The 6,272-nt window shown below is 35.9% G+C and overlaps 1 non-coding gene across 1 annotated transcript; it reads right to left on the reverse strand.

The window, feature by feature from the left end:
* Positions 1–5,927: 5,927 nt before the first annotated feature.
* On the reverse strand, positions 5,928–6,034 carry LOC121205761 (small nucleolar RNA R71). Its single transcript, XR_005900836.1, has one exon. It is a non-coding gene; the product is annotated as a small nucleolar RNA R71 (small nucleolar RNA).
* Positions 6,035–6,272: the final 238 nt, after the last annotated feature.

Raw genomic sequence — 6,272 nt, forward strand, 5'->3', positions numbered from 1 at the left:
ACTTACCTAGTATTTAGAATTGACGAATCGAATCAATTACTCGATAACTTTCGATTTTCCCCGATCTAAATCCGAATTCTTTCTTTCTTAATCTTAATCAAGATGAACAAGGGCCGAATGAATGAAAGCTCCAAAACCCTATTTTTTCTCTAATATTCGGTTGAAATAAACAAATATGAACATGTTTTCATCTTTTGTTTTATTTAATATTAACTTAATAACCTAATTACCATTTTAACCTTGATATAAAACATTTAATATCATCCATTTAATGCCCATTTATGTCAAATTCCACTATCAATGGTCTAATTACAACATAAGGACCTTTCATTTAATAAGAAATAGCAATTAGACAACTTTATCAAGTAGAATGCCACTTTTGCATTTTACGCGATTAAGTCCTTTTTCTCAAATTGAGCTATTAAACGATTAAAATTGGCTCATGAAATTTTCACACATATATATTCACATACTGTAAACATCAAAAATAATATTAAAAATAATTTTTCGATCTCAAATTTGTGGTCCGAAACCACTGTTCTGGTTTAAAATAAAATCGGGCTATTACAACTCTCCCCTTTAAGGATTTTTGTCCCCGAAAAAACTTACCAGTGAATAGGTTAGGGTATTGATTTCTCATAGCATCCTCGGGTTCCCACGTAGCTTCTTCAACCCTATGTCGATGCCATAATACTTTCACTAAAGCTATTCTTTTATTTCTCAACTCTTTTATTTCATGGGCTAGAATTTGAATCGATTCTTCAGCATACAACTTATCAGATTGAATTTCAACGTCAGTCGAGGAAATAACATGTGAAGGATCGGATCGGTATCATTGAAGCATTGATACATGAAATACATTATGAATCTTTTCTAACTCAGACGGCAATGCTAGTCAATAAGCAACTGGTCTGTCTCGCTCGATAATCTCGTACGGTCCAATAAATCGCAGTCTTAATTTCCTTTTCTGACCAAACCGCAATATCTTTTTCCACGGTGACACTTTCAGAAATACTCTATCCCCAATCTGAAATTCAATATCTTTCCGTTCGAAATCTGCGTAAGATTTCTGCCGATCTGAAGCTTCTTTCAAACTATGGCAAATTACTTTCACTTTCTTTTCTGTCTCTCTGACCAGATCAACCCTTTGAATCTTATTCTCACTTAGTTCAGTCCAGTACAACGATGTTCTACATTTACTACTGTATAGAGCTTCGTATGGTGCCATCTTTATACTCGATTAGAAGTTATTTTGATACGCGAATTCAATCAACGGAAAATACTTTTCCACGTTCTTTCGAGCTCAAGAATGCAACATCTCAACATATCCTCGAGTATCTGTATAATTCACTCAGATTGACCATCCGTCTGCGGGTGAAATACGGTATTAAAATGTACTCTTGAACCCAGTGCATATTGCAATTTCTTCCAAAATCTCAATGTGAACCTCAGATCTCTATCCGAAACAATAGAAACAAGTACTCTGTGTAATCTCACGATCTCAGAGATATACAACTCAACTAACTTTTCAAGTGAATAGTCCATTTGTACCAGAATGAAATGAGCTGATTTTGTCAATCTGTCAACTATAACCTAGATCGCATCTTTCTTTTTCAGATATAGGGGCAATCCCAACACAAAATCCATAGTTACTCTATGCCTTTTCCACTTAGGAATCATAATCGACTGTAATAAACCAGACGATACCTAATGCTCAGCTTTAACTTCGTGACAGATCAAACATTTAGAAACGAACTCTGAGATATCACATTTCATACTAGGCCACCAATAGAGCTGTTTCAAGTCGTTATACATTTTTGTGCTTCCAGGATGAACAGATAAAGGACTACTATGTGCTTTGTTCAAAATCATCTTAATCAACTCTGAATTTCTTGGAACACATAATTGGCCTCTGAATCTTAAACAATAATCAGCATCAACTTGAAATTCTAGATCAAGGTTTGAATCATATTGAGCTCATTTTACTAACATTTCATTATGAACTTTTTGAGCTGTACAAATTTGTTGTAAAAACAACGGTCTCACTTTAAACTTAGCTACAATTGAGCAATCGTCAAATAGAGGCAACCAAGTATTCATTGCACGTAGAGCAAATAAAGATTTTTGGCTTAATGCATCAGTAACAACATTTGCTTTTCTCGGATGACAGTGAATCATTAGCTCGTAATCTTTTAGTAATTCTAGCCATCTCCGCTGTCGCAAATTTAAATCTTTCTGACTCATCAGATATTTTGAACTCTTGTGATCTGAATAAACATGGCATTTCTCACTGGACAGGTAATGGCGCCAAATATTTAACGCAAACACAATGGTTGCTAACTCTAAATCATGCATCGGATAATTGTTTTCATGGAGCTTCAACTGTCTCAACACATAAGCTATGACTTTGCCTTCCTGCATCAAAATGCATCCCAAACTATTCAATGATGCATCACTAAAGATCACAAATTCTTTACCTGATTCTGGCTGTACTAACACTGGAGCTTTAGTCAAAAGAGCTTTCATCTGATCAAAACATTTCTGGTATTTCTCGAACCATTCAAACTTTACATCTTTCTAAAGTAATCTCGTCAACGAAGTCAAAATCATTGAAAAGCCTTTCACAAATCGTCTATAATAGCCAACTAGTCCTAGAAAGCTATAGACTTCGGATACATTTCTTAGAGGCTTCCAATCCATTATTGCAGAAATCTTGCTCAGATCAACTTACTGACACAATATGTCCCAGAAAACCAACCCTGCGCAACCAGAATTCACATTTGCTGAACTTTGCAAATAACTGCTTATCTTGCAAAGTCTGTAGTACAATTCTTATATGCTCAACATGCTCAGATTCATTCCGTGCATATATCAATATGTCATCAATAAACACAACAACAAATCGATCTAGGTACGGTCTGAAAATTCGGTTCATTAAATTCATAAAGATAGCAGGTGCATTCGTTAGTCAAAAAGGCATAACTAAGAATGCGTAATGACCATACATTATTCTAAATGCGATTTTTGGCACGTTAGAGTCTTTAACTCGCAACAGGTAGTAGCCCGATCTCAAATCCATCTTTGAAAACACTATAGCCCTTTTAACTGATCAAATAAATCATCTATTCTGGGTAGAGGATGCTTATTCTATATAGTCACTTTATTCAACTATTTGTAGTCAATACACATTCTCATCGTGCAATCTCTTTTTTTTCACAAACAACACAGAAGCACCCCAGGGCGAGAAACTTGGTCATCCAAACCCTCTGTCAGTTAATTCTTGCAAATGAGCTTTTAATTCTTTCAATTCTGTCGGAGCCATTCTGTACGGAGCTATCGATATCGGTGTAGTTCTCGACACTAACTCAATGCCAAACTCAGCCTCTCGAATTGGTGGTAAACCTGGTAATTCTTCAAGAAACACATCCGGATACTTACATAGAATTGGCACTGATTCAATATTCTTTTCTATCACTTTCGTATCAAGCACATAAGCAAAATAAGTTTCAGAACCCTTTCTCCCATATTTCTGAGCTAACATTAAAGAAATCACTGCTGGTAAACCATTCAAATCATCTGACTCAATCCGGACAATCTCATTATTCTGACATCTCAGATCAATCATCTTTCGTTTACAGTTTATTATAGCATCATGACGTTAACCAATCCATACTCAGAATTATATCAAATTCATCAAATGGTAACAACATCGGATCGGCTGGAAAGCAGAAATCTTGAATCAGTAACGGACAGTTCTTGCACACTTTATCAACTAACACACACTTGCCTAAGGGTTTCGATACTCTAATCACAAATTCAATAGACTTTACAGGTAAAGTCTTACTGGATACTAAATTCATGCACATATAAGTGATAAACCGTAATTTATACATATTTTTAACCCATGTTTAACGCATTTTATGGAATATTTCCTATTAGAATTGGTGAATTTGATGCTTCTAATGCTTTAACTTCATGTTTTATACTTAGGAGAGCATAGGAGGGCAAAAGGAACGAGAAACGGGCCAGAAACGGAGAAAATGGGCCAAAGTACAAAATCAACACGGCCTGGACCTCCTCACACGGACAGACCACACGGCCGTGTCAATTTGGCAGGCTTGAGCACGGCTTGAAGTAATCGCACACGGGCGTGTCACACGGGCTTGTCCCTACCAAGCCCATGTTGAGTCCAATTCGGAAAAGGGTAATTTTGAGGGCTCTTAGGCATTCCAAAGCCTATAAATACACCCTAGAGGAGGAAGAAAAGGGGGACACAGAATAGGGAGTAAGGAATTACTCCATGGAAGTCGATTGATCGATCTCAAAAGCCAGATTCATCATTAAGACTGAAGATCTCCCCTCAATTTCCCCTTCAGGAGTTTTGGGTTTTCTTTATGTTTTGTATTCTTTTTTATTCTGAGATGTTTTCTTATTTAGTTATGAAATAAAACCCTTAAATACCTAAGGGCAATGAAACCTAAGACGAATCTTGTTATTATTTTCTAAATTGTATGATAAATATTTAACTTGTTCTTAATTATGTGTTCTTAATTCTTGTTGTGATATCCTAAGATACTGATTCAAGATAAGCTCTTATTCAGAGGAGGAATAGACCCTGTCTAAGAGTACATTTGTCGTAATTAAGCGGAGTTGTTTGCACTCCTAGACATTGAGTGACAAGATTTTGCTGGATTAGGGTGAAACCTAATAAGGGGATCCATAGATCGAGTTAATGCAACTCTGGGGTGTTAATTAGAGAAAGGTCTCAATTATTCAATCTAGGGATTAGACGTTATTAGTCTTGAATTGAGATAATAACATAACTTAGGGATCTCTATGAAATAAGTTAAATGAATAAATCGCCCGATTCGGAGCCAGAATAACAAGTACAGTCTAGGTGGATTTTTCCTTAGCTATTGTCTTAATTCAATCGATTTTCCCAAAAACAATTCCCCAATTCCATTCTCTGTGAATTCTTAGTTTAGATAATTAGTTTGTTAAAACAAAACCTCTTTATTCTTAGGCTAGATAATAAAAAGACAGTCATTACTAGTACTTTTAGTTCCTTTGGGTTTGACAATTCGGTCTTGCTACAACTATACTACTGTTTGATAGGTACACTTGCTTACATCGCGGTAATAGTTAGTTTCAAGAACGGTTAATTATAAATATTTGAAACCTATCACGAAATCACATGATCAAGTTTTTGGTGTCGTTGCCAAGGAACTAAGACATTAGGAACGCTCAATTTTTATTACTTTAGCCGTTTATTTTTCTTGCAATTTAATTTAATTTAATTTTTTATTATTATTTATTAATTTACTGTTTCTTTCTCTGGCAGGTTTTTATAGTTTATGATTAGAAGAACCCCGTCAGGACCACTACTTTTTGACGAAGAAATCGATCGCACAGTTCGCAGACGTCAAAGAGAAATAAGGCGAAGCTTAAGATACACAGAGAACAAGCAAGAGGACGATGCTCAACCCCCGACTGAAGAGATGGCTGAAAACCAAGACAATCAGCTACCTCCTGCAATTACAATTAGTCAAAATCCTATTTCACGTACTATGTATGATTATGCTAAACCTTCTTTAACAGGAACTGAATCGAGCATAGTTAGACCTGCTGTAGCTGCAAACACTTTTGAACTAAAACCTAACACTATTCAAATGATACAGTAATTTGTTCAGTTTGATGGTTTGCAGGATGAGGATCCCAACGCTCACTTAGCAAACTTCTTAGAACTATGCGATACATTTAAAATTAATTGTGTTTCTGATGATTCCATTTGTCTTCGATTATTCCCTTTTTCATTGAGAAACAAAGCTAAATAGTGGTTTAACTCATTACCACGAGGGTTAATCACTACTTGGGAACAAATGACCCAAAAATTTCTATTAAAATATTTTCCGCCGGCTAAAACGACTAAATTTCGTAATGATATTTCTTCGTTTGTGCAGATGGACTTAGAAACTCTTTACGATGCATGGGAGAGATACAAAGACTTACTAAGAAGGTGCCCTCACCATGGGTTACTACTTTGGCTACAGGTTCAAACGTTCCACAATGGCCTGAATCCTTCGACTCAACAAATGGTTGACGCAGCTGCTGGCGGAACCATCAATACTAAAACACCTGAAGATGCCTATGAGTTTATAGAGGAGATGTCACTGAATAACTATCAGTGGCAAGTCATGAGGACTAAGCCAACTAAAATAGCAGGTGTTTATAACGTTGATTCGGTTACTATGCCGTCAAATTAGGTAGAACTT

Source organism: Gossypium hirsutum, chromosome A08 (assembly GCF_007990345.1).
Source record: "Gossypium hirsutum isolate 1008001.06 chromosome A08, Gossypium_hirsutum_v2.1, whole genome shotgun sequence".
Taxonomy (NCBI): Eukaryota; Viridiplantae; Streptophyta; class Magnoliopsida; order Malvales; family Malvaceae; genus Gossypium; species Gossypium hirsutum.